This window comes from Festucalex cinctus, chromosome 12 (assembly GCF_051991245.1).
Source record: "Festucalex cinctus isolate MCC-2025b chromosome 12, RoL_Fcin_1.0, whole genome shotgun sequence".
NCBI lineage: Eukaryota > Metazoa > Chordata > Actinopteri > Syngnathiformes > Syngnathidae > Festucalex > Festucalex cinctus.
This window is the reverse complement of record NC_135422.1, coordinates 5,631,835-5,651,408: the sequence shown is the minus strand read 5'-3', so window position 1 is coordinate 5,651,408 and position 19,574 is coordinate 5,631,835. Positions and strand designations below refer to the sequence as shown.

The 19,574-nt window shown below is 38.6% G+C and overlaps 1 long non-coding RNA gene across 1 annotated transcript in view; it reads left to right on the top strand.

Moving 5' to 3' along the window:
• The first annotated feature begins 994 nt into the window (after window positions 1-994).
• Window positions 995-19,574, top strand: part of LOC144032132 (uncharacterized) — a 71,480-nt gene continuing 52,900 nt past the window's right edge. Inside the window, exon 1 of the long non-coding RNA XR_013287694.1 lies at window positions 995-1,133. This is a non-coding gene — a long non-coding RNA (uncharacterized LOC144032132). The remainder of the gene's footprint in view (window positions 1,134-19,574) is intronic.

The following is a 19,574-nucleotide window of genomic DNA, read 5'->3' as shown; positions in this document are numbered from 1 at the left end:
CAAAATCAGTCAAAATCCAGTAAAACAGCGAACGGGATTGCTTCTGTGAAAATGGCTGGGAGTGAATGAGTTAACCTGCCATGCATGTCTTTGGAATGTGGGAGGAGACCGGAGTACCCAGAGAAGACCCACGCGGGCACGGGGAGAACATGCAAACTCCATCCAGGAAGCCTGGACTCGAACCCAAGTCCTCAGAACTGGGAGGCAGACGTGCTAACCACTCTTCCACTGTGCCACCATAGTGAATTTCAGACATCACCAATGTTCATCCATCTTAGGAAATGGTCGTAGGGACATTTTCTCACTCTCAAAATTATCTTTTTATTGTGCGTGGCATCAAAAACGGCACTATTTTAATTTAAGCAGCAACTTTTTCAGATAGGAGTGGGATTGTTTGGGGTCTATAAATTCATGAAAATGTCCGGTTTTCATTGCGAGACAAATAGGAGGCGGCGTGCCGTGTTGTTTCCACAACTGTCTGTATCAGCAGGATTTAGCTCACTGGTAATTTTCAGTAACATTTATTAAACAAAGCAAGTTACCTCTGCGCAACATTCTTTTGTTTTGTTCCTCATTTTGTCGTGGTTTCAAGTAGAGAGGCATGACCACTTGATTAGGGATAGCAAGGAGGATTTTCATGATCACAATCATACGTGTTTAACGGGCTTTCATGGCATCTTCTCATGGGGATAATATCTGTATCAACACACATAAAATATGAATTCTGTTAGAATCATTGTCTCTAAAGGAAGTTGGCATTATTAAGTTATTGAATTCATAGAGAAGTTAAGATTAGTTCAATTGAAATAACAAAATATACAAGCTGTACCTTTGTGTTAGTTATGCTTTGTTTTTGAAGTCTTGATCATAGTGTGGTGTTCAGTATTGCCCCCCACTGGCCAGGTATGGCTACTACATGTCGATGTGTGGACTTCCTGCTGGGGTCAAAGGTTAAAAGCAAGATGGCTGCCTTTCGCTCTGGTTGTGTGTGTGGGGGAAGGGAGGCAAAAGCCTCTCTGCTTTTTCAAGCATTATTATGAGCATTATTTGATATCCTGCAATATTTCAAGCCGAAAGGATTATGTACGTTGTTTATGTACCAACTCTTCAAACATCCAACATCCAAACAATTGGTGAGTCAATGCAATGAAGCCCTATAGAGACCTGCACTTGCGTTTGAATTAGGAACACTTGAAATCTTTGAAAAATGGCACAAACAAATTCAGTTATGTGTGTTTTTCAGTTTTCAACCCAATTCTTACTGCTTATCACTGGTAGTTAACTCATTCACTGCCATTGACGGAAAAATGTGTGCTTTGCTAAAGTTCTGTGCCCTCTTGCTCACTTTGCTATTGAGTTGCTTTCATTACACTCGTGATTTTAGTCATCCAATGCAGCACCGAAGGCTCTTCTTCATTGTTAGCGCACAGTAAGACACGGCGCATTGTCTCATCAGACCATTTCATGCACACTGCAGTGCTGACAGAGCAAATCCAGCTTTTGTATCCCCCCCCCCCGCCTCTATCTCCTAGCTCCACACTTGATTGGTGCAGGCTGCTGACAGGAGGCTGTCAGTGTTGGCGACGCCTGAAGTGGAATACATACAAGCGCGGAGGTTAATTACACAATGTTTAGGTCCCCCCTTCGCCTCGCCAGCCAACGCGGGTGCCAATCACGTACTGATAACTGCCTAATCAAACGTAGGCTGGCAGCCCTGCGCCGTGGCAACGGTTACGTTGATGGTGGCTCGTGTGGCAGGAAGTGGGGATCCTGCTGTTTGACTGTTGGAGTTGGTTGGTAGGGCGGGTTACAATCAGACTATTTATTATTAAGCCAAAAAAGGTGGAGGAGAGGATATTCGCCCACCCTGTGAATTAGCAATAGCCGACATCATTCTTACTCATGTCTTGTTTTGTGCCTCATTAAAGCTGGCAAAATAGAACCATTTGTCTCTTATACAGACATTCAATACATCTTATTTTTTCCAAGAGCAGCCTTCATTTTAAATTCACTCTCTTAAAACGCTGATTAAATATAGAATGACACCTTTGATTACCTCTTTCATAATAATTTGTTATTTTTTTCCTGCATCTGCAGCAGGCAATTTAGAAAGCAATAAAGAACAAGCATAAATATCCCTGGATGATACTTGTACAACAGGATGCTGCTATTAATTATTTCCTTCCAGCGCTATATGGCTCTATGGAGCGAAATATAGAAAAGATGGAAAACTTCTACAGATTCCCAAAGGTAATGAAACAATCATGCATACTTTTCAAGACTGGTGTAATTTTGATGGTTTTGTTGTCTTTTTAAAAAGGCACACAACATTTTTAATATTAACTCATTCACTGCCTTTGACAAGTATACTTGTCAATTGTATTTTTTTTAGAGCGGAGATAAATGGGGGCGAATCTGACTATGCTCCACAGTAAATATCAAACTTGGAAACAACTTTACTGATGCCCAACCACCGGTAGATGACATCATATTGGAAAAACATGCGATATGCGATATACTTGCTGAACATAGCGATATCGATATTATTGCAATATTTAACATGTACCTAAAGAAATGTCATTTTTATTACCTAATGAAAGAAAAACATTTTTTCATGTGGCAAAATAAGCAACCTTAATGTAATCTTAGTTGATTAATTGTAATTATGTCTTGATAATTTTCAACTACTGAATGGCGATGCGCATTTTAGTTAGCATCTGACTGGTCAAATTCATATAAAAAGCATAAAATTCCATATAAAACTTATTGCATGCCTTTGCGATATGTATATTGCAAGGGCCAATATCGCGATATCGATATTTTTTCGATATATTGTGCAGCCCTAAAATAAACACAGTTTCAGAGTCCATGGAGAGAAATGGCTGTATTTTGGCAAACTTACATTTTTCGACTCAATTATAAAAGAACGGGACAGGACAAAATATAGGGAGTCTATTCTGTTATTTGGTAGATTCGGTTTCTATATAATTATTGAACGTAATATCACATGGGTATTAATCATTTTGAAATGTTCTCAAATGGCTGGCAGTGAATGAGTTTTTAAGTGGGTGTTTCTGGTCTGCTCCCACCACCAAACTGGAAAGTAATTTGCCTTCGGCCCTCGTGATTTGATAAACTGAATTGGATGGTGACACCTCCGAGGATTGAACGAAACACAAACGTCCTTGACGACGCTCTGCCTCGCTTCTAAAAGCAGCAACAAGACATCATTCAAAATAGCAGCGAGGAGATTATTCTTCGGGCCAATTTCCCCAAGGTAATGTCCATTGCGTCTAAAGTGTATGTTGCGCCATGGCAACGCGGATGAAGCGCGTTCATTGATTGGCCTCGGGAACTAATTAGGCCTTCGCCTCTGCCTCCATTTTGCCACGGACGAAATTCAGCAGATATTACCCGGCCCTCCGTTTTAATTCCGACCGGCCACCTGAATGGCACACGGCGAGCTGCCCTCGTAATTAGCTGTCAGCTGTTTTAAGGCACAGCTCATTGATTAGGTCATGATTGCTAATAGGACGTGAAACGTAGCTCTCTTCTCTGCAGACTACAATGAATGATGGTTTTAAATTGCTTGCTGTTAAGTAGGCAAGTGCATAATCACAGTGTTTTGGATGTGTTGAATTTTCACTGCGCTATATTGTCATAGTTTCTGATTCAACGATGGCGATTCATGTCAGTTTTTCAGAATTATATTTCTAATGTTGTGATGGGGAAAATGAAGCTTCATGAAGCACTTGCATTATTATTATTATTATTCATTTTTTTTATTCCTCTAGATGGTGCTTTTGGTTTAAAGATAAAAGCTAGTTGATTAAATCTTTAAATCAAGAGTGCCCTCTAGAGGAGGCAAAAAGTATCACAAGTGCTTCATGAAGCTTCATTTGTCCATCACTAAAACAAAGTTTTGTCTAGTAACATTTGTTTCTAGATACATTATGACATGCGTGCCCATTCATAGGCCAAGAGGAGCTCCAGTTAGCTTTTGAGCTAGCTGATGGTTAGCACCTCTCGTAGTGGCTTAATTGCCCTCCCATGATGAATACGATATATGGACATATATCACCACCTGTGGGAGGGGAAAAGGGGGTCAGATGCATCGAAATTGGTGGCCTTTAGCCCTTAGATGAGATATTTTTTTTTATTTTATTTTATTTAATTTTTTTTTTTTTTTTTAGGAAATCAAAAAAAAACAACTGTCAGGTGATTATTTCTTTCTTTCTTTCTTTTTTTAATAATCATAATTAATCGCATGGTTTCAATAGTAAACGCATGATTAATCACAAATTTTACACTATAATTTGTTTTAAGTTTTCATAATCTTGTTCACGTAAAAGTGGAAGAAATGTTAAACTAACACAAATATGGCTGCATCTTTTAGTCATTGAGACATTTTTTTTTTAATTCATAAAAGTGAGTTAAAATTAAAAAAGATGTACTGTAAAAAAAGTGTGATATTGATTTGTGTTGAGGCCGTTTTTCTGCCACTAGATGGCATAATTACATTTGTAAGATGTTGGTGACGGCTCAGTGTATTTTTCTTTTCATATTAAGAGCTATCTAATCTTTAAGTCAAAATTCTGCACATTTTTAAAATACAACTTTAGCTCAGTCTCCACAAATATATGCATTGTTATTAAATTTATTATGGCTACATTTTGACGTGGTCGTGTCTGCTGCGTTACGACTGGGATTCCCCCAGCGCATGTTTCCCAAGTAAGGGGCATTAATTGCGCGTTAAAAATAATTTGTGGTGTTAAGGGAACTTTACATTAACTCAAAATTAACACTAATTTTGACAACCCTAATCAGAAAAGCTGACAAACACATTTTTTTTTTAAATCGTTTCTATTCAGTTTTGCTTATAGTTTAAAAATATTATATTTTTTAAACTGTTAATATACTGCCTCCAACTGGATCCCTGTGTAAATGGTAAATTTGTAAATTATCTTCTGCAATCTGCAACTGCTGTACACGACAACAAGATTTAAATTTATTTGGCATTTACATTCTGAAAAAAAAAAAAAAAAAAAAGTCCAGATCTTTTTTGGTTCATGTTGATCTTCTCTTGGGGAATGTGACGAGTGTGGATGAACAGGTGGGCCCACGCCTGCAGGCATGTGAACCCAAGGCCTTCACTATCCAGGCTGTGCACTCGGGAGACTTTTGGCGGCCGTGCAACCCCCCCCCCCCCCCCCCCCCCCCTCTTCCCTCCATCGCCACGGCTCCACAAACACAGTTGTTCATGAATATGGATTGCAGGCAAGGCTCCCTGGCATCATTAACGTGCCACAAGCCAGTATAAATCACATCACCATAAAACCTCCAAATGTTCTGATAAAGAAAGTAACACGATAACAACTGGCACAAGTCAAGAAGACAAACACTTCTTGACACGCACGCATCGTACATTGTTGATTTGATGCTTAGTCTGTTCTTTTAATAGAGTCGGTCGTAATTCAAAAAAAGAGCCATGTGACAATTGTGTATGCGCTTACTGGCAAATATGGCTTTGATGCAAAGTGAATGACGAGATTGAAAAACATCTTCCTCAACAAGGGGATTTCTTTTTTAGACTTTTTTTTTTATTTTTTTATTGTTGTCTTGTTATATAGTTTTGGAACACGCACACATTGTTTCCTCCAAAAGACCTTCTAACCATCTGCAATGTTGTTGAATGAGAACCTTTACGACTTTGGTTTTATGATACGCGTGAACATCATGCGTATTCTCAAGCCGCATATTGAACATGATAGCACCGTGTCATAAACTCCTCCATTTAAGCGAGATCGCCGCGGATGGCAAATGAGCCGGGCCGCGGTCAGCTCACACAATGCAGCCTCAGCTGGCTGCACACTAAAAAAAAAAAAATGCCAATCTAATTAGAGCAAAACTCACAAGGCCAGGACATTTGTAACACTGTGCTAATTATTCACTTTATCTCTCATCAGTTTTTAAATGGGCCTCACCCAGGGGCGGACTGGCCACTGGGAACTTTCATGTCCGTTTTCGAGAACCAACGCGCCTGTTTTTGGAATGTGTGAGGAAGTCAGAGTACGGTGATACCTCAGCTCACGAACATAATTGGTTCCCAGAAAGTGTGTGTAAGGCGAAAAGTTCGTCTTCCGAACATTTATTTCCCATAAGAAACCATTAAAATGAGAATAATCCGTTCCCAGGTCCCTATAAAACATAATTTTCTACTAAATAAGCCTTAAAACTACACAAAAATATACCTTATTTTATGTATAATAAATGTGCTGTTGTATTGTAATTAAAGAAATAAACTGTACTGTATAATAAAGGCGTTTTATTTACCTTTGTGATGGTAGTTCTTAAGCAGGGGTGTCAAACATACGGCCCGCGGGCCGGATCAGGCCCGCAAATGAGTTTAATCCGGCCCGCGAGATGATTTTGTAAAGTAAAAAAAAAATAAAAAAAAAATTGTGATGTCGGACTAATTAATCAGCTGGCCACAATCAAAACAAATAAATTTGTAATTTCACAAGCAGTCTTAAAATGAGCAATGCAACTTTGTAGGGGAATCGTCATCCTGGATGTCATTATTTTACACACAACTAAAACTACGGGTTGTTTAATTATTATTATTTTTTTGGACTCATACACCGACATAAACGTGTTAAATACGTCACAAATTCAATTACTGGTAGCACAGATATGACAAGGATTAACATCCTTATAACATCATTAACTGCACCACGCAATGCCTTCTGGGAACAGTATACTGTATATGCAAAACAGGTCGATTTAACACGTCCGGAAAGTGCCACATACCATTTGCATTTGTGTTATTTTTCGGAACAATATGATTACAGTTGAGCTCCGTAATTTAGGGCTGGTCCACGAAAATCTGCGTATAATTGACGGCAATCGTTTTTAAGTTATATACCGTTATTTTCCCGATGCGGCCCACTTGATAATATATTTTCCTCCATGTGGCCCCTGAGCTAACATGAGTTTGACACCCCTGTTATTAAGGATGGTAGCAATGGTAGACTTACTTCATTCGCGAGTGTTTATGGAACGGTTGCCGCTCATTCGCGCTCACCGGAGCGGAGGAGGCGTGTCCCTTGGTGAACAAGGAAGTGGAACACTTTAGCGAGTCAACAAAAAGTGAGCACCGCCAACTACTTTGACTTCTTTCCTGGGACTAAACAGCTGTGGCACTATTTTCTCCTTTTTTGGGGTACGTGATGGCACTTTCGCTTTTTTTAGTGGCCATTGACTACAATGCAAACGCGCCGTCCCTCGCTTTTGGTGAGAACGCAGCATTAGGCTTAACACAAGCCTGTGGTGGGGTCTTTTTCGCTCCCATAATAGCAAAAGTACACTCAATATGGTCCAAAATGTCTATCAAACACAAACCGCGTCCGCACTCAAATAAAGGGGGGTGACGAACTGGGACGCCGTGAGCGTGCGTCAGCTTCTCGCGGCCGCCACCGTGGTGCTGTTCGACCGCGTGGTTTGGTTCGTCCGCCGAAAAGTAGTTCGTCAGCAGAGACTACATGCTCGCGAATTTCATGTTCTTGAGGCGAAACGTTCGTGAGCTTAAGCGTTCGTCAGCCGAGGTTTTACTGTACTTGGGAAAATAATAACAATGACAATGTAGAATAGAAAACTGATTGACGGACAATTGAAATCATAAAAGCACAACAGCAAAGGACATATTCTCTTGTAGTATTTTCCCGACAATGTTCCTCTGCAAAAATCAAACATGCTCCCATATCCCCCCCCCAAAAAAAGCCGCGAGTTAAATTTTTCCTTTTTTTTTTTTCTTCTTATTTCTCTAGTGTTTGAGCACGGCTCCCTGAAATCGACACATGAATATGGAGGAGCCGAGCCTGGATGAGGCGGGCAGGCGTCTTCCTCTCTTCTTCAGAGCCGCTTCAGATGAGCTTCTTTGCAGGGGGTCTGCAGTGAATTCTGGGGGGGCAGCACAGTACCTTCTCTTCCAACACAAATGTGCCACTTTTGTCTTGAGAAGAGCACTGCAAAATTCATAGTTTCGATCCTCAAAGACATGGAATGGAGACATAGAAGATTATCTGAAAGGAAAGACGATACCTTTGAGCGATGCTGCTGGAAGATTCGTTTTCTCTTGTTCTAATAATGAACAAGGTACTTCTGTATGAGTGAAGTTGATGATCCTTTCTTAATGAGGTGAAAATAATAATTCTAAATTATTTCCTTTAACGCCACCATTTTTTTTAACGCGCGATTCATGACTGCCCCTTACTTGGAAAGCCTGTCCACGTCAAAACTTAGCAGTAATGAATTTAATAATAATGCAATATTCGTGTGGCGATTTGGTTCAAGTAGCATTTTACCATTTAAAAAAATATGCAGAATTTCACAAGTTGCTTTATGTTAAAGATTAGACTTTCTTAATATGAAAAGAAAAATGCACTGAACTGTCACCAATGTCTTACAAATGCTATTATGCCACCTAGTGGCAGAAAATGACAACACAAATCAATATCACGCTTTTTTTTCTTTCTTTCTTTTTTTTTTTTTACAGTACAGTACATCTTTGTAATTTAAATTTTTTTTGTAATTGTGGAAAGACTAGAATACCACAATAGGCAGGTTTCCATCCAAATGTTTCGAAATTTTTAAGCGAATTTTGTAAAAATGTGCAAAACGGGACATGCAACATATGCCGTTTGCATCCGTTCTTCTTTTGCGAATATACGCCGTGAGATGATGTTGTGACATTAGTCACCCACGGAACATTGGGATGATGGGGAGTTCCGGGAGGGGATGTTTGTTTTGACGGATTGAATGGAAATAGTTTATCCGGTCTTGCAGTCGCTTATTCATAAAAGCTGTCTCCATAGCCAAAATGCAAATTTTCCTTTTGCGAACTTTTTCCCGAATTTCTGCCGTTTCCATTCAGTTTCTTTTTCACCATTCTTGAAAATTGGAATACAATTTTTTGTCATATTTGATATGGCATGACTCCTTCTTGTGATTGATTGGCCTTAGATCATTGAGAAGCTCCGAAATTGACGCTGCGTCAAATCAATTAATTTTCAATCGTTTTCAAGAAAGAAAATTGAATCTAAAGAACAGTTTATATGGGAGCATTATTCTCAATATTTGTAAGATGTTATGGAGTTAATAGGTTTGTTCTCATGAACATAAGTCGATTTTCTGCCTTGAAGCCAGGATTAAGGATGTGCTAATACCGAAGACATGCGCTGGGTTGGAGGTCTGCTGCTTGCAGGAGTTTGGATTGACTCCTTAATGTCATTATAGCCACTCAGGGGAGAGGGGGAGGCAGAAGGAGGCCGGCAGGGATGCGACCACCTGACAATGACGAGCGAGAAAGCGTCGGAAGACCTACGGTGGAGCTCTCTGGGTCGAGGGTTGGTCTCATGGCCTCGGGCCAGGTACAACAGATTAAAACATCCTCGCCATGGGCGTTGGAGAGAGCACATCCAAATGCAGGACAGAGAGATTCGGATTCAAATAATGACACAAGGGGATCATGCATATCATTCATTTGGTATTCCATTTCTCTTCTATGGGAGTTTTTGAGTTTCCAGCTGGGCTATGGTCAGTAGTGGAAATGTAAGGAAAATAGTAGTACAGGGGTGTCCAACCTACGGCCCGGGGGCCATTTGCGGCCCGCCATAATTTTTTTGGTGGCCCGCGGCAAATACTAAAAATAATTTTTCAATGCTGTTTATAAAAAAAAAAAAAAAAAAAGAGAGGGTGGATTAAACATTTCTAGCTACGCAAAGACACAAATTTGCAGCTAATAATTCAGTTGCAGAAATAAAAATAGTTTCATTCACTTGTTTCTTAGTGTCCAATTTGTGAAAACATCGCATTAATTAATGGTTAATTATTAATGAAAAAAATGTGACAACGTCACATTAATGGTTGTTAAGTGTGGTCAGTTGACGACCGATTGTTCAGAATGTCAAGTTGGGATCAGCTGCTGCTCAGTGGAGAGGCATATCTATTATAGTGGCACACACAGGGGTCATTATTTGCCTTGTGACTGTTAGCAGTTTTCAATAAGTAACTGTACATTATATCAACCATTTATAATTGCTTCATTGATTTTTACCATGTTTAACTCATTCACTGCCATTGACGGAAAAAGACGTCAAATGATGCACTTTTTTTTGCTGGTCTGGCAATGAATGTGTTAATAAATAACTTAAAAAAAAAAAAAATCAAAGTGGCCCTTGCAGCTTTCTATTTTTCTGTATGTGGCCCTCAGAGGAAAAAAGTTTGGACACCCCTGATGTAGTACATCATGCTTCTATGTCCTTTCTATCGTGCAATCATGGAATAGAAGTGCTCGCCCTGGTTGGCACACAGAGAAAAAAAAGAAGAGGGAGGAAAAAAAACAAAAGTCCTTTGATGAAAGGACTGCAGCCAGACCCGCACCCGCACGCTCCCACCCTCCTCTGCGTCCTTGCCCTCTGGAGTTAATCTGGCAAAGAGGAAGCCGCCTCAACCAATTTACACACGCAGCATCCCATTCTTTTCATGCCGCACCGTTCGCGTTGTACCTCCACTCTCATCCGACTCGCCGTTCTTTGTGTACTCTCACATTTGTGTGCCGCTGTTCTTTGAGCATTGGGTTTTGGAATAAAGTCAAGTACATTAAGATGGAAGAGAGTCCAACGACCATGGTCGGCAACACCTGCCGCATGGGTGCACTTTATTGTGCTTAGTTAGTTACCATGCCATCCAGTACCCTCACTGTAAAAAACTAATTTTGTTGTTTTTTACGGAAAACTAGCAGCTGTGGTTGGCAGAGAAATTCTGTAAAAGATACAGTGCAAATGTAAACAACTCCACAGAACAACTTTTACATTTTACTGGTATTTAATGCACAATAAACTAATAAATAAATAAATTTCATAAATTTAAATAAAATCTAAATTTAAATAAAATCTGGATGTAATTGTGGGGGCGTTGGCGATATTTAAAAAAGATCACAATATTGTAAAAAAAAAGACAGCTCAAACTAAAAAAAAAAAGCACAATATTGTGCTTTTGTACATAACAGAAATGCATAGAAACCACTTAAAATCTCTAATAACAATATTGAGACACTTACTTGCTAATGCAAGCGCACATTGATCGCTTCACAGGCAAATTCGGTTCACCTTCATCTGCCAATTAGCATAGATTTTAAACATAGAAGGCCAAAACATTACTAATAAAAATTAAATTGCACTAATAAACTAGCCACTAGAGGGTGCTAGAACTGCACAAATGGAAATCAACCTGACTTTTTTATTTATTTATTTTTTTAACAGATGTGTTCCTTTTAAATATTGTCAACATGACGACGACGATTTTTAATATCACGATATTGCCCTTATTGTGACATCCCTAACAAATATACATTTTTTTTCTGTTGAAAGAAGAGACTCTAATCTTTCTTTTGGTAGGTTCCATGTTTTTACATAAATCAGTCAAAAACAGTAAAACAGCCCGGGAGCGAAGAGTGTTGCTTCAAGTGAAAATGGCTGGGACTGAATGAGTTAATGTCACGATTTTAAAGAAGTTATACATTTTTATTTTTATTTTATAAGATATATATATATATATATATATATATATATATATATATATATATAGATAGATATAAAAAAGTTCTACATTTTTTACAGTGCTGAAAAAAGTCAAACCTATGGAACAGAAGAAGAGTTTTTGTTCTTGAACTCAACATGTTGCCGTCGACCGTTCCATTTTGAAGTTCAATCTCAGCCACGCCTCGGGAAGAACCAGATAGAACACGTTTTATTTGCTCATGGGGCTCGAATGACTTGCCCGAATCGGCGCCGCGTGTGCTCGCCACATCATGGAGAACGAGCAGTGTTTACCCTGTTCATCACTGTGTCTGAGCAGTAATTGGGCAAACACAAACAGAGGTTTTTGTTTTGCGATGGTATTAGTCACGCTGGCGGGAGACGCTCGGTACTGCTTGCTGCTGTAATGTGTTCAATAAATCCTCAGCACACACTGATCCTCTTCGATGTTTTGAAGCAGATCCAAACATTGCGGGGCCATCAATTTTCTTTCCACCGGGCTTGCCCAGATCAATTAAATCAAAGTTCAGCTCAGTCGGATTTTAATTATTTAATGAACAGCAGCTGGATTTGGTGAGTCTTTGTGAGCACTGAATGGGAGCTGATGACAATGTTATTGGTTACGATCACCTTCATCTTTATGATATTGATAGCATTGTTGAAACAATTTTTTACATTGTTACATTATTCTTTGTGCAATTCTTCTTTTGCGTTTATTTTGTGTTAGACAGAATAATTAAATGCTCTTCCACTAGATGACAAGCACGCATTCACAGCTATGGATAATTTAGAGTCGAAATGTTAGTGTTCAATGAACCTAATGCATGTTTGGGAGAAAATGTGAACTCCACAAATAAATAAATAAATAAATAATATAATTTTATTTAAGTTAAAACAGTAATTACAAATACTCAATGAAAAATACACACAGAAGTATGTAAATACAAAAACAAGACAAATAATTCTAAAACTTTTATCAAAATATTACACAAAAAATACAAATCAGTCAAATATACAAATGTGTTAGACAAAAAAAAAAAAACAGACAAAAATATGAGAAACAAAAACATGCAATGCTATATGCTACAAAAATAGTATACACACACAGTAGAAAAAAATATAAATTATGATGAATTAAAAATGAATAATGTCACAAAATCTCCTAAATTATTACTTCAACTATTGATTGATTAACGTTTTCTTCGTCAGCAAAAAAAAAATCTTTTTTTTTTTTTGTTTTTTTTGTTTTTTTTGTTTTTGTTTTTTTTGTTTTTGTTTTTTTTTTTGGAGGGTGCCACTAGTCATTTGGATAGTATACATAGCCGACCCGGAAAAAGAGGAATTGTAGGATATATCGGTGCTAACCAGTGACATAAACAGCACGGTTAACTGTTAACAAACGGCGTGACTGACCATTTTTGAACAACGCATATTTAACGCCCGGTTAGTTAACGGCGGGTTAAGCATTCAACCCGCGGTTAGGGGTTCAACAGTGGTTAAAATAAGCGAGACTTGAACAACAGGCCCCTATTTGGTAAATTTAAACTTTTACTGGTTACTATGCGCACTCATATCAATAATTTGTGAAATGATGTTACAGGTGAGGAATGTTTCCCAAATCGCGCTAGCAGCTATAAGTGGGCTAAATACAGGACTGTCTCAGAAAATTAGAATATTGTGGTAAAGTCCATTATTTTCTGTAATGCAATTAAATAAGCAAAATGCCATACATTCTGGATTCATTACTAATCAACTGAAATATTGTAAGCCTTTTATTGCTTTAATATTGCTGATTATGGCATTTTCAGCCAAATATCTTATCTCAAAATATTAGAATATTTCCTCAGACCAAGTAAAAAAAAAAAAAGAGCCATAATCAGAAATATTAAAACAATAAAAGGCTTGCAATATTTCAGTTGATTAGTAATGATTCCAGAATGTATGGCATTTTTGCTTATTTAATTGCATTACAGAAAATAATGGACTTTATCACAATATTCTAATTTTCTGAGACAGTCCTGTACATGATGGCTAATGATGCACGTTGTTTACTAATCACTTATTTTCATACACATTGACTACAATTGTAACTTTTGGGCTGCTGGGAAATGAAAATAGTGAAGATATTTGGCTTAATTTAAAAATCTTTTTTTTTCTTTTGTCAATTACACGAAACTAACCTTTGCAACATGCGGACCCTTTAGCGAGAGCGGGTCACAAATGAAGACAGACAGTCAAATCGACCGCACACATTGTCAAACGTCTTCTATATTTATAGTGATGTGGCACATGCTTGAAGAATATGTTGTCTCACATCAGCATGAGTGTTTTGTTGTTCACCTCCCAGGCCTTAAGACCATTCTCATCCCAATTTACACAATGACGCATCAGCACTTTGGACGCCCTACGTCAATGTAAGTCGGCCAGCACCTGCTGCAGCCCGTCACACTCAATCGACTGGCCGACATGACATGTCCTGCACTAGTGATTGAATTACCAGCCATTTGTCTGCCGTGATTGTCTTGCCGTCATATCAGCGTTAATCTCATTGCGGGTGTTGTCATCGTGCATTACAAAGGAATCAAGATATTTTACTGCCGTTGGCTTTGCGGTTGGTTTTCATATGACCGCAACTGGACTATTATTATGATAATAAATTCAACATTTGGTTTAACGTCTAGAATTGTGGCGATGATACTAAAACAACAAAGACCAACCTTGTTGTTGTTGTTTCATTGACTGTACATACAGTTGAGTCATGCTGCTTTGATGAGAAGCTCATTCACTTCATGTAAACAGTTTACAGTATGTGATGAGCTCTGCATGTTCGTATGTTCTGTGCTGCTCGGCCGCATTTCCAGCGAATTAATTAGCAGAAGTGTGCAGCGTGGAGTAATTACCATGCAGGAGCAGGCGCTGGCTGAATTACGATTAGTACGTGAATAAATCTTGGCTGTGGGGCGGTTTCGCTGGGGAAAAAATGCTCCTAGTAAAATGGGGTGTACCCCAATGATAAACAAGGTGTTTCATCTATTGAGAATATGTTCTCTCATGTGGAATACACGTCTGGCATATGCAACAGTGGGCCCTCAATTCGGAACGCCATAATGTTTAGCGTGCGGTTATTATTCAGTCCAAGATATTTTGCTGTTGACGAAATGAAGACGGTTCTATAAATATTTGCTGATTTTTCCGAAACTGAACTTCAACGTTCTAATGAAGCAGTTTTACAAATGCATGTTGACTGAAGCGTGCATTTAAATCTAAATTAGTCTTCACACAAGGCATCCGTCAGTGGTTGAAAATGGAATAAAGACCGTAAATAATGAAGAAAGAGGCAGAAAAATATTTGCATAAATATTTTGAGTTTCTGCTTATATTCTTGATAAACTATGACTGTGTTTTTGGTTGGGTCATTGTGTTATGGACGTGTTATGCTTATGCGGTTACTATGCACATTATGATAAGTTATGCTTATGCAGATCAGGGAGTTATTGTGTTATGGATGTATTGTATGCAGTTCTTTATGATGATAATGGGATTTAGTTGCTATGCAGTTACTATGTCCCTTAATATTATCATATAGGCTTTAATTGTGTCATAGGTTCATAGTCAAGTTTTCTATGTCAAGAAAAAATAAATAAATCGGCACAAATTATTTTATGTATTTTTGTTTTGCAGGTTAAAACCCCTTAAAATTCGGATGGTCTGTGGCGGGCAAACATTCTAAAAAAAATTATATAAACTATGCCGATACTCTAAACGGTTCAGGAACAGCTTCAAACTTACTTTGAATGCAACTTTTTTTTTTAAAGCATTTTCGTCAAAATTGCTCGTATGATAAGGGGTTAAAGTTTTTTTTTTTTTTTTTTTTTTTTTTAATATTGTGCTCCTGGGTTAATGGTGGTGATCAGTTTGAATGCATTATTATTTATTGATTTTATGTGATTTTATTTTTTCCGTATCATATGGTTTGACATGGTCAGTCAAAAAATGTTTATAGTTAATTAAGGATTTAATTTTGTTGTTGAATTTTAGATGCATCTTTTCTGTTACAGTTAATAAAGCAATTCTTTGTAAGTTTTTTTAATTTATTCTCTTATACGTTAATAAGGATACACTGTTATGCAGATGTGTGCTTATAACAATTCTATAGGCAAATGATACTATTTATAGTCGCGAGGGGATGGGGGGGGGTGTACGAGATGTTTTCTTCTTACTGGGGGCGGGGCATGACAGAAAATAATTGAGAAGCACTGGTCTACAGTAAAAAGAAAAGCGTGGCGAATTACTAAAGAAATCTAATTCTAAACAATAACATCTGACCAGTCATTATTTTTTTTTAATTCAGTTCACATTTCAAATAACTTTTGCCCTTTCTCATCCACAGAGACGAACTGAATTGTTAATAATTCAAACAATATTGGAATATGCATGCGTAGTCTCCCATAGACTGCTTAAAATGCACGGAGACTGTTCAAATATAGATTTTATTATCCCCCCCCTCCCCCTTTTCCAAATGTATTTCATGCAGAGAACTTTACACTAGGGGCACTGTGAAATAAAGTAAGTGAAAAGTATTAAACTAGACAATTTTTCCCTTGGTTAAGCATTTCTTCGTAATTTACATGAGGGTAATTCTGTAATATGCAAACACATACTGTAAATCCTCCCAGCAGGAGGTTCAAGCATCACACTAATCTATACACACTAACAGCCTTGCATGTGTAAATTATATATATATATATATATATTTTTTACAGCCTGTCAGGCCTTTGCAAGGCGCCCGGTGACACAACTTCACAGCAACTCCGTGACGGCCGTAACTCATTGGCTGCAGTGTTCAAAACCTCGTAGTTCACCTTGCTCCCGCGATGCGGACCTGGCCTGGCACATTTATATTTAACGGGAAGATGAATGGCGGCTCGGGCGTCACGGCGCGAGTCGCGATAAATAACGGCAGCCGATTGACGGGGGGACACGGGACGGTAAAGAGTTGAGATATCAACATCAACGCGGGCTCAACCAGCCGCAGTGTAATTTTGCAAGTCGTTAAATCACCGGCGGAGAAATATGAGTCCAAGGTTATTGAGTGCATCATGAGTGATGGAGGCTTGGGGAGTGGTCTGCGAGCCTCATGTTGTAGCGGAAATTAGATTTAACGCTGTGTCGTTCCCTTCGGGGGTGGACGGATTGTGAATAACCTGAAAAACAGCAGATAGCTGTTGATTCTGATGTTAGGAACTATAATAGAGGTCAAAATAAATCAACACATAATATGCTGTGAATTATTTTTTTTTTACACACCACTTTGCAAGAGAGGGTGTGGCTTAGGTTGATTGTGATTGTGAAGGAAGCTGTGGGGGGGGGGGATTCAGGGTACACCATCCTAATTTGTGATGGACCAGATGCTGTCCCCTCAAGCAAAGAATTTTGCCCCAAACGCCACCTGTAAAAAATCTCCATCTGTTGCAGTGGGCCACGGAATATATCAGCACTGGCTGAAGGCTCTCTTACTGCGCCGAGTCGAGCTGTCTGGCGCCGAGGAGCTCGTCCTGTCAGCTGCACCCCATTGGCTGGCTGAGGGGGAGAGAGAGATGCTGCTGTGGCAGTCTGACGGCAGCTTTGTGCCAACCAGCCGCCCGTGCCATCTCTATGAGAGGAACCGATGGGGGAGGTGGAGATTCTATCGTAGCATTAGAGCTTAAGGTTGAATGTCATTTTGGTGGCAATATTGTGACTGGCCCAACTATTAAATGTCCCGAAAGGTGCTGTGCGCTTACAGCTGCTCCGCTTGCTCCTTTGGATAACAAAAATAACGGTGATCAGACAGAGGCGCAGATGTCGCCTAAAAGCCTGGATGTTGTTTTTGAATGCGGCTATATAAAAGCAGAAATAAACAGTTTATGCGCTCACAAAAAAAAAGATACTGATGCCTACTCAGCTTTACCATCCCTGTTGTTAAAGTCAAAATCCATGATTGTCCCAAAGTGGTGTTTTTGCTTTTGTGCAGTACTATTACATTTATCTTAGCGTTAGCATTCTCACTTCCTTCTAAATTCTAAAAACTGCATTGAAAATGTAATGACTGGTAAAGGCTGAGAATCACAAGTTTTGAAGTTTTTCCGAACTGCAGAGACTTTCTCAAAAAGCTTCATTGGGCTGGAAGCACATGTTAGGGTTCCCACAACACGCTTAAGTCACCTACGCATTGGGTGTAGGCAAGCTAGCTAGGAACAAGCTTCGCTAGCTACTAGTGCGGCTAAACTCGTTGCGGACTCCGACTCGCTCCTGTGTCAATTATCATCACCTACATGTTAGCAAATAAGCTATATTTCTGACAAGTGTCATACTCATGAAGGCATGCTAATTGCTAAGCTAACCAAAGACTGAGACGGTCACACGGCTAGCGCGAGTTTAACATCAATATGAAGTGCTTGGAGTGATTGAGTTCACTTTTCATAAACAGCTGTCTGAAACCACGTTAAAGTGGAGAACATCCAACTTTAAACATCCAAAAATAGCAGGCAAATTAATCAGTGTTTGCTAAACAGAACTAGATATGGAAATGATGCTACGTTTACGTCACCAGTAGTAGCCTATAGCTAAGTTTAAAAATGTCAATAAGCCGGTGGTCCAGAAATCAAATGAATGAATAATATAAAGATCAGTAATATATTTGTTTGTTTTCAGAAAAGGGTCACACGATTTGATTTTGACTTTTGAGGTCTATACAAAAAAAATGTTCTCAAATTACCGGTACATTAGAGCATACCTTATGCTTTTTTTTTTTTTTTTAATAATTATTAATGTAGCTTTGCTTCGAGATAAGACTATACAGTTTGCTGTTATACACAATGTGAATTTAATAAATAAAAACTGTTGTTTAAGATAAGAAAGGAAGCATGCGTTTGTCATGTTGTCATATTCTTAATGTAAACCATTGCTCCACTAAATTAGAAAGTTGCTCCTCAAATGAAGTAATTGATTAACAAAACCGTTCCTCTAGGAATAATAAAATATATAAATATATATTTCAAGCCTTGCTGGTGTCGTTATTCCTGATTTTCTTATTTCAACCCCCCCATCTGTCTGTCTGCACGTGGATGGTTTTGACAACATTGTTGACCAATAAATAGAAGATGGCCTCCGAAGGGTTATTTCTATATATCATGTTTGATTTAGATATATGGCCTGTTCTGTAAAAGCAGATTAATTGCAGTTGTAAACATCTTAATCAAGTTTGCTTTATAGGCCACATCAGCTCATCTTACTGCATGCTCCACTTGTGAATGACCTGTTCAAAAACACTTCAGTCAAGGGAAGCTGCTCATTGATCACATTCATACGTGAATAATCCTTTCAAAACATGTTTCTGTGAATCGTTTTAGGATATTTGATGAATAGAGCAACCTACCAATTTAATAAACGTCGAGACCGGTGATCTCTGAGTAAGTCATTAGATACAGTATTAATCTAGTATTAACACAAATTAAAAAAAACTCCATGGGCTTTTGTCTTCATACTGTATCTTCTTTTGACAATAACAAAATGTGTTGTCTACCCTAGTTTATAGAAAAGCCACAAATAAGTCGTATCATTGTTTAAGTCACAGGGCTCAAAATGGGGTGTCATGTTTATCCCTCATACTTTTATTGTACAGTATTTTGTCAGACTAACGCTTACAATTAAATAAATTGTAACTTGTCACTTCCACACCATGTATCTACGTACATTCAAGCCCTATAGCAGTAATCAATGAGGTTTGAGCTATGCAGTAATTTAGTTAATGAAAAGCTCGGGGGCTTCCATCAACAGTGGACTTTAGACCTCCTTTTCCAAGGTGGCTTAATTATGGGCTCGATTTTGTAAAATAGCTGGTAGGTTTTTTTTTTCCTGCCCGGATGAGAGAACTTCTGAATATTCATCAGGCTTTGTTAAATGGTATTTGTAGACGCAGTAGCACCTCAGAATTGC